This window comes from Amblyraja radiata, chromosome 37, assembly GCF_010909765.2.
Source record: "Amblyraja radiata isolate CabotCenter1 chromosome 37, sAmbRad1.1.pri, whole genome shotgun sequence".
In the NCBI taxonomy this organism is placed as follows: Eukaryota; Metazoa; Chordata; class Chondrichthyes; order Rajiformes; family Rajidae; genus Amblyraja; species Amblyraja radiata.
The window spans coordinates 19,326,187-19,335,897 of NC_045992.1; the positions used below are offsets into that span (position 1 = coordinate 19,326,187).

The 9,711-nt window shown below is 45.2% G+C and overlaps 1 non-coding gene across 1 annotated transcript; it reads left to right on the plus strand.

Moving 5' to 3' along the window:
* The first annotated feature begins 1,417 nt into the window (after positions 1 to 1,417).
* Positions 1,418 to 1,609, plus strand: LOC116966591. Its single transcript, XR_004410064.1, has one exon. It is a non-coding gene; the product is annotated as a U2 spliceosomal RNA (small nuclear RNA).
* The last annotated feature ends 8,102 nt before the right edge of the window (positions 1,610 to 9,711 follow it).

Genomic DNA, 9,711 nt, shown 5'->3' on the forward strand with positions numbered 1-9,711 from the left:
CTGGAGCAGGAGCTCCTGCGAGACACGCTACGTGAGGGGCAGTCTCGCTGGAGGGTTCAGGCATACCCTCCACAGTGCCTAGGCACTGCCCATCGCTTCCTCCTTAGTGTGGTTAGCTTTGGGGTGACCAGTGGCTGGGCTGGTCATGAAGAGGGGTCACTGGCTGAACAATATCGGGAGTATGCTTGAGGTACAGGATCAGGAAGAGCTGCTGGGTGTGGCCGCTATGTGGCTCCACCACTAGCGAGATGGCTTTTCAGTCTCAACTGATGGCCAGCTTACTACCTGTCTTTTCCAAAAAACCTCTCCAAGACAGGTAGCCATGTGGCGTTGGTTTTATCACGCCTCCCCTAAATTGCATTTACTCAAAGTGCCCGCCATTATTGGGGGATACATTGAGCAGCGCATTTAACATAAATATTTTAAAAATGCATTTGGTACCCTGACGTCGGCTATCATGTCCACCTGCTCATTCCAGAAGGGCAGGGTAGTATGGCAAAACACCTGACCCTACTGTTCAACGGTATACCTCATAACTTCTGAAATGAACTCACAAACCTGCCCTCAATCTATGAAATTAACAGGACTATGAGAACGCCGACCTCATAAGCACAGATCCTGCTACCTGGCACTTACCAAACCAGTCCTAAAAAACTGGACGAAGTGTTCAAACTATTCGGCACAAGAGGGCAGAGTCTGGAATGAGCACCACACTAAACCAGACAGCAGTACCTCTACGTGTCCACCAGGGGCGTCTGCCTCATGGTACTGGTGAAAGCTCGGGGCCTGCATGCCAAACCTGTAGCATTTTAGGCCACGGCCCAGAGCAGGCCCCAGGGGAAAATGTGCCACCCCCCAACAAACATCGTCCCTAAAAGAACAAGGAACCAGAAACCGAAGAAAACAACAATGAAGACAGATAAGTATGGTTCCTACCATCACATAAAGGTTAAGGGTTGTACTAACAAGGGTGGATGAATCACGCCTGGTTAGGAAGCTATCACTCTTGGTAGTTATATACCAAAAAATAAATACAAGGGGAATAGAATTAATATCTTGCCACCAATTCAGCAAGCACCCCAAGTGGTCTACCCTCCCACGATGGTGAATGTCGCACCATCGTTGATAAACCACTTGAGTATTTCACCAGGTATACCCATTCATGGGATTTGTAACTACTACCATGGATCCAAGGATACTTTATGGTAGACATCGACCTTGAAGATGCACACTATTCAGTACCTTCTCATATAAGTTTCGGATATACCGCAATTACCTGGATGGAGTAACCATGATGAGCGTTGCGGCATTTAAGTCAAAGTTATCCAGAATCAACTAGCCCTGACACTTAGAAACATTCCGTCATGGCATGTCTATATATTAACGACAAACTATCCTTGGATACAGCTTTAGCTGCATCGCTTCTCGGCCTTTTGGCTAAGATCAAGTGTAGTATCTGTTCTTATCAGTTTAATAATCTGATACGTCCCTTATCTAGGGACCATATATTAAATTGAATTTTGGAACAGGGAGATGGAATAGGGGCTTGCTCCGTCCACTCCACGCATCGACCCAGTATTGCAGTGCCTCTGGGAACGGTGCACAAAATATATATCCAGATATTTACGTTGACCATCCACAACGTTGTTATCTGGTATTCATTAAGACTATCAGTCATGGTGCATTAACCACCAATCAACTACGTGGCAAAGTAATTGGGATATAGCAGCATTACCAGCTACTGAACTTTGTACCTTTCCTATGAGCTGAGATACTAGTGTTCAAAACTATCTCCATACCTGTAATATGGGGGCAAATGGATTAATCTGTAGTGTTATCATGGAATTTATCGGCAGGAAGGATTATGGTTGTACACTTCCACCTGTTTTGAGTAACATCTTATGTGTCCTGATGTGTTACTGAGCTTGTAATACTTAATGCCAATATGAATTGACTTAAACATGTTATATATTAACTTACTTAATTCTAGTGAAGCATTTGCTCAGTAATCCACCAAATTTGCATGTTCGTTTATAAGATAACAACATCAGTGGTGGCATATACCAAACCACTTGGGCGGAGAACATCGATATTAGGGGACAATTTATTAACAATTGGAAACCGTATGTCGTCAAACATGTTTGACCATCAGTAACTCACCTATCAGGTGAGCTAAATACTGTAAACATACATTTAAACCAAAAATATTTGCTGAAATCACTAAGCAATATGGACACCAGATATCGATTCCTTATATCCAATTAAATCACCACGTACTAATTTACGTCACATGAAACCAATCTCAAGGAAGCGGCAATGGAGACATTCCCGCGTATTGAGGGGTGGGGGGAACCTAATCTCTATGTTTTCCTTTCCTTCTACCTCTTCAATAGGTACTACGGCTTCATCAGTCGGGTACTACGCAAATTACAGTGGACCAAGTCCACAAGCATGGTTCCCAGTGATCCTCGACATGGTCATTAAAAGAATTGCAGAATTGGGAAGACCATTGCTGTGCTTGGATCAGGAGCACTATCAACCTGATGACAGCATTCCGTCGCATATCCTAGGGAACATACCTGAGGAGCATCAAGAAATGGTACACTGTTTCCAAAACAGGAATTACACATTCAACTATAACAAAAAACTGTACTGGAGCTCCTGGCAGGTCTTCACCACAATGAAGGACATGTTCTGTTAGCCTACTCAACTTGGGTACCGCTCACTGGTGATCAGATACAGGAGAGGTATATCAATCCATTCCCCAGAAATAGGTACACCCAAATTGGGATGTCAGTGAAATCCTGACATACCTTAGGGGATGATCACCAGCCAGGTCACTCACCCTGGAACAGCCTACCCTGAAGATGGACATGCTGGTGGCCTTACATCAACACAAAGAGCCAGCTCTCCCATCTACTGCGATGGGACAACATGGTTATAACACCAGATAGTGTCACATGCCCATTCAAGGGTTGGCCAAACAGAACAGACCAGGAACATCAGGTCCAGTCATGAAATTCCGGGCATACCCACCTGAACCACGTTTTATGTGTCATGACCCACTTAGAGATCGACACAATAAGGAATACCGAGGGAGAGGAAAAAGCCTTATGGGTCAGCCACAGGAAACCTCATGGTCGGGTGACGAGCTAAACTATCTCTAGTGGCTCAAGCAGGTACTGGGAGTTGCTGGAGTAAATACTAACGTGTATAAAATCTTATTCCACCAGAACAGCTTCCACGTCAGTAACTAAGAGGATGGACGAGCCTATGGACCACATCCTGGCTACTGCAGGGTGGTCTAGGGAGTATACGTTCCAAACTTTTATAACAAACCACTGACAGAACCTGTATCGTTTGCAGAAAAAGAATCTGCAAAAAATATATAATTTAAGCCCGGGGGAGCAATAGGTCTTGTTGTTGTTAATAACACCATTATTGTTTTTACAAACAGATTCATGGTTGATTACGATAACATACTTCCTCCCTCGAATGACTTCGGCAGCGAGTGAAGTATGAACTGTTACACGGTTTGAAATCACAGAGCTTTGAAGTCTTCACGTAGTCACTCACGTGACTCCGAAGTAAAATAGTAAGATTAAACGAGAACTTACCAGTTTGAAGTTTGATCTGTATTTTATGAGGAGTTACGATGAGGGATTACGTGCCCTCCGCTCCCACCCTCATTATATGGATCAAACTAATAAATTGATGTCTCCTTATCTTTACTATGTTTACTTCAAATAACTGTGTCTATCTGTGATTCCACACCGCTGCTTGGAAGTATGCCGCGCCTGCGCACTGAGCGGGTTCTTCACGTAATCCCTCATCGTAACTCCTCATAAAATACAGATCAAACTTCAAACTGGTAAGTTCTCGTTTAATCTTACTATTATCACTGTCTGTTATCATTGTATGTATGCAAATTGGTGTTAAATTCAAAATTCAAATGAAAAGATTTAAACTACAATGCTTTATGCTCCCCATTGCTCTCACCTGAATGTAGATTGTCAGTGTGTTTGTCAAATCTTCAATTGAGTTTAGATTTTTAAATTCCACTTATAGAGTCATATAGCAGAGAAACAGACCCTTTGTGCCTAACACGTCCACGTCAGCCATCAAATACCCGTACAACTAATCCCATTTGCCTGCTTTTGCCTGTAGTTTACAGAGGTGCCTAAATCCAGAGGGTATAAGTTTTTAAGCAAAGAAAGATTTAGAGGAAATCGGAGAAAGCATATTTTGGGTTGCATTTGATCACACTGCCCCTGCTGCTGCTATCATCCCTCCCTCCGCCCCGGCTCTCCGCCCGCGACCCATGCAGTTTAAATTCTTGTTGATCACCGAATTTTTCACGACAGAGCGTGAGAAATTTGTGATCAGCGTGAGAATTTGTCGAAATGCGTGAGTCTCACGCTCAAAGCGTGAGAGTTGGCAGCCCTGAAAGTATCCACTGACGAACTCCACAGCCCTCTGTGGCAATGAAGTTCCTCCTCACCTCCTTTCTAAAGGCACAGCGTTTAATTCTGAGGCTATGACCTCTGGTCCTAGATTCTCCCACCAGTGGAAATGTCCTTTCCACATCCATTCTATGCCTTCTATTATTCTGTAAGTAGCCTCGTATCCTCACGTGGATTGTGTCCAAAAATCTAAATCTTTGCTGTCCCTTTAGGAAGAATCAGTGTTCTGTTGAAAGAAAGGGGGATAATTATGGGTAGAGAATTGTGAATGGCACAGTGGTAGAGTTGTTGCCTTACAGCACTTGCAGAGCCAGAGAACCCAGTTCGATCCCAACTATAGGTGCTGTCTGTACGGAGTTTGTACGCTCTCCCCGTGACCTGTGTGGATTTGCTCCTGGATCTTCGGTTTCCTCCCATTCTCCAAAGACTTACAGGTTTGTAGGTTAATTGGCTTGGTAAATGCTAAAAAAATTATCCCGAGTGTGTAGAGGATAGTGTTAATATTTCGTGTTTTCGCACTGTATTTTTTAACTAAACTGAGAATCTTTCCTAATTTTTTTGTTTATGTTCTCTCTTGCAGCCGGAGGTTCATCCTGGGAACTGTTGGCCATTTAAAGGCTCCCAAGGCTTTGTTGTCATCGAGCTTGCTGTCTGGATCAGGCCTACAGCCTTTACCTTGGAGCACATTCCAAAACCCATTTCTCCGCATGGATCGATTAGGAGTGCCCCTCAAGACTTCTCTGTTTATGTGAGTGTCTGTCTGGAGCATGCTGCTGAACATGGCAAGGCTTTCTTGGACATTGGATTCCATGTCCAGGGTCTCGAGTGGTCTCAATCCACATCAATAGTATTAACAAGTTCCGTTAAAAATGAGCAAATTCCATTTCACAGTCCAGAACAATAATCCCTCAAATAGAAGGCCCTCTAATATTATCTTCAAGCTTCCATGCTACACAAATTGCTCATAATGATGTTTGAGCTGTGATTCTGGGTTTTCACTATCTTCACTGAGTTTTGTCACTTTATTGCACAATCCTCAACACTGCTAACCTCAAAAACATCATTTAGTGATTAAGCAACTTTACAACCAATAGATGAGATTAAAGTTAACACAACCCTACACATACTAGGGACAATTTTTATGCCAATGCTTTCCTGAGTGCCGGGTGAACAATTCTTCACTGGTATTCTCTCAGGATTGAGGATGACCTGCTTCCACTCTAGTTCTGTGGGTATAGAGGTGCCCGATGAGGCCCCTGTGGTGGGACACACTGATTCTACCACAGATGAGAGTTGATGCTACGTATGCAGGACATCGTTTCATTCTGTTTGATTGTGTACAGATTGACTTGATGTGCTAAATGAGGTGAGGGCATTTTTCCAATTGACTTTTAAGGAACTACTAGTTCTGTTTGAAATGAAATGATTTTATATTTTCAACCAAGCTTTCTTCCAGGCAAGGATGAAAGTCCTGCTTTCATCAGGTTGGTATAATTGTTGGGGTGACTGGAGAGTAATTCTCTGTGTACAAAGCTTACTAATTTCTATTTGTTCACAGGGCTTGGATGATGAAAATCAAGCCGAAGGGGTCCTGTTGGGACAGTATACGTATAATGAGGAAGGGGATTCAATCCAGATGTTTGAGGTGCAGGTATGGAAGTGCAGAAGGGATCATTGATTCTTTGCTGGAACAATCCTATAACCTTGGCCGTTTCCTGCAAGCTTTTATTTTCCTGTGCCTCAAATATTTATCTATCTTTTACAAAAATAGGCTTTGCGATGTAGTAACTGTTAAGCAAAATCTGGCATGTGCCAATATTTGACAGTTAGCTCACTGGTGTTTGAACTGTGATTCTGAGTTTTGGTGCTGACTTCACCCATGTTTCAGTTTAGCTTAAAGATTCAGTGCTGAAACAGGCCCTTAGTCCGCACCGACCAGCGATCCCCGCACACTAACAGTATCAATAGACAATTGGTGCAGAAGTAGGCCATTCGGCCCTTCAAGCCAGCACCGCCATTCAATGTGATCATGGCTTATCATCCACAATCAGTACCCCATTCCTGCCTTCTCCCCATATCGCCTGATTCCCCTATCTTCAAGAGCTCTATCTAGCTCTCTCTTGAAAGTCTCCAGAGAACCCTCCTCTGAGGCAGAGAATTCCACAGATTCACAAGACACACACGAGGGACAATTTACATATTTACCAAGCCGATTAACCTACATTATTTATACCTTTAATCAACTCACCTGGATTAGAAAAACGGCAGAAATAGGTGCTGTAACGGACATGCTGCTCGTGCACTTGCTTTACACCGAATATGAACACAAAATGCAGGAGTAACTCAGTGGGTCAGGCAGCATCTTTGGAGAGAAGGAATGGGCGGCGTTTCAGGTCCAGACCCTTCTTCAGACTCGTATTATCGCAAATATCATATTGACTGGAACAAATGACGTTAAAAATACAAAATTGCAAATCTGCAGGTGATGGAGGACTGAAACACAATGCTAGAAATACTTGTGTCAGGCAGCAGGTGTGCAGAGATACTTTTTTAAATTGACCATTCATGCAATCTGGTCAAGGATAAACATGTTTTCAGGTGCAGAGATAGGGAAACGGAGGAGAGCTGGATCAGTGGCTGATCTACTTGAAGCATCTACAAGTTTCAAACTTGCTGAACCAATCCAGATAACGGATTGTAGAATCAAGAACCAGCAGATGCTGGTTTACCAAGGAAAGACGCAAAATGTTGGAGTAACTCAGCAGGACAGGCAGGTCCAGGAATGCTGCCTGACCCACTGAGTTACTCCAGCCATTTATCTTTCAACAGTAGAAGTTTCTTTTTCATGGCCACTTTATTCACAATTTGTCAGTTGCCACAAAGCAAGCCTGTGTAAATAAGCATGTTCTCTCCCCATCCACGATGTTACATGGAGTAAAGCTGTTGCTCCCAGTATTTCCTGCTGTAATTTGAGATCCATGTTCTTCTTATACCTCTGTAAAACATCTACCTTTTCCATGATAAAATGCTTGTTATCAATGCTGTATGTAATTGAATAGACTGTCCTGAAATCCATGATCAGCAGGATGTTTTAAGTCTAATTTTGTAGCTAATCCGTCTTCTCTCCTGCCTGCAGTACTTTCATACTGAAGCACAGGTTCCCTGATCTGTCGTCATGTTTTTTTTGCTTTGTAGAATAAAGATGCTGCAGCATTTAAACTAATTGAACTGAGGGTGAATAACAACTGGGGTCATCCAGAATACACCTGCCTCTACCGGTTCCGCGTCCATGGAGATCCAGTGATGTGATGCTGGAGGTTGGCTACCCCGCGCTCGACAACCCTCCAACCTCTACCCCGCCTGCGCTCCACGTTGATTTCCCACAACAATGTCAATTTCTGACATAAATGTTAATGTTTTTTTTAAATTATTTATAATTATTTTATATTAAATATAGTTAGAATGAAACATCCTTAATTTGAAAGTGTTTTCATTTTGTTGGGGGGCTGTGGGTGGAGGGGAGGGTGGTGTGTTGGTGGGGGTGTGAGGGCAGGGGGAGGGGGGTGTGCGGGGGCAGGTGGGCAAGGGAGGAGGTGAGTGGGCTGGGGGGGTGTGGGTTGCGGGACGGTTGTGGGTGGAGGCGGCTTGAGTGAGCGGGGGATGAGGGAGGGGGCGGGTGTTGTTAGCAGGTTGTGGGGGGAGGAGACGGGTGGGGTGAGCAGGGGAGATGGGGTGTGGTAGGGGGAGTGGTGGAAGGGGGGTGTATGGGCGGATGTGTAGGGGGAGGGGGGGTTATGGAGGGAGGGGAGTTGGGGCAGGGAGAGAGCTCGGTGAAAAGACGGGGTTGTGAGGGAGAGGGGTATCATGGGGGACAGGAGCCAACGAGGGCGACCAGAGCAGAAGGAGATGGAACTGACAGTGCGATGGGAACTCACAGCGGGCGCTGGTTACTGGACGTTCTCTTCCGCGGGGATCTGATTCTCCGCTTTCCATTTGGCCGGGCTGGGCTTCCGTTCCATCCGAAAATTGTGTCCGATTGGAAGCTTTGTTCCGATCGGCCATCCTCAGCTCCAGTAAAGATGCGATGGCGCAGGAGTGGCGGACCGTCCCGCTGAGTGACAGGAGAAAAGACTAATCCATGTGGCGCTGACTGGCAGGAGAGCAGATCGATCTGCGCTTATGCAGTTTTTAAGATTTTTAAACTTTGTTACCTTTTACATTAGACCGCCCATGAGAACAAAGCTTGCCTGCCTGCCTGCCCGCCCGCCCTCTCATCTTGTCCTTTTGCAGTTTGCGCAGTTTTAAAATTAGCGCAAAAACAATCGAAAAAGAGCGGAAAAACGCAGACAGACTTAACACAAAGCTTAAGTGGATTTTGAAGAAGCAGCACCAAGGAGAAGCAGGAAGAAGCATTGATTGGCCCAAGCCCGTGGGGGAGTTGAGTAAGTCACAGGGGACAAACAGTTTAAAACTGAGAAATTTGGTTTGTAAATTGGTGAATTAGGCAATTTATCAGCCAATGTATGCAAGGCTGCTTTAGGAGAGCGGCCTTGTGAGTAAAGTGTGAGTCTTTGGCTCGAGAGTCTTCGGTGAGGAGGAGACTACGCAATACGCTGGAGAGGGAGAGACGAAAGAAGATGTCAGGCAAGCTGATTCAGTGCGATGCTTGCTGTATGTGGGAGGTCAAGGACATCGCTGGTGCCTCTAACTGCTACAAGTGTGGGAAGTGCATCCAGGTACAGCTCCTGAAGGACCGTGTTGGGGAACTGGAGAAGCAAGTGGATGAACTCGGGTTCGTCTGAGAGGCTGAATCGTTCCTCGACGAGTCCTACAGCAAGATTGTTACAACTAAGGTACTGGAAGAGAGAAGGTGGGGGACAGTGAGAAAGGGAAGTAAACATGGAATGCACAGGTCCCCGGGTGTTGTACCTCTTGTGAACAGGTTCACCCACTTAGAAGCTGGTTTGGGACAGAAGACGTTGACGCACTGAGCAGCGCACTGGCTTGCGAAGCAAAAAGCGCTGTTGAGCCAAAACCAAAGAGGCCGACGTCAGGCAACGCAGTGGTGGCTGGAGACTCAATTGTGAGAGGTACGGACAGGGGTTTCTGCGGCAACAGACCGGATTCGAGGATGGTGTGCTGCCTCCCGGGTGCCAGGATCCAGGATGTCATGAACAGAGTGCAGAAAATGCTCAAGGGCGAAGGTGAGCAGCCAGAAGTTGTCGTGCATGTTGGCACAAACAATGTC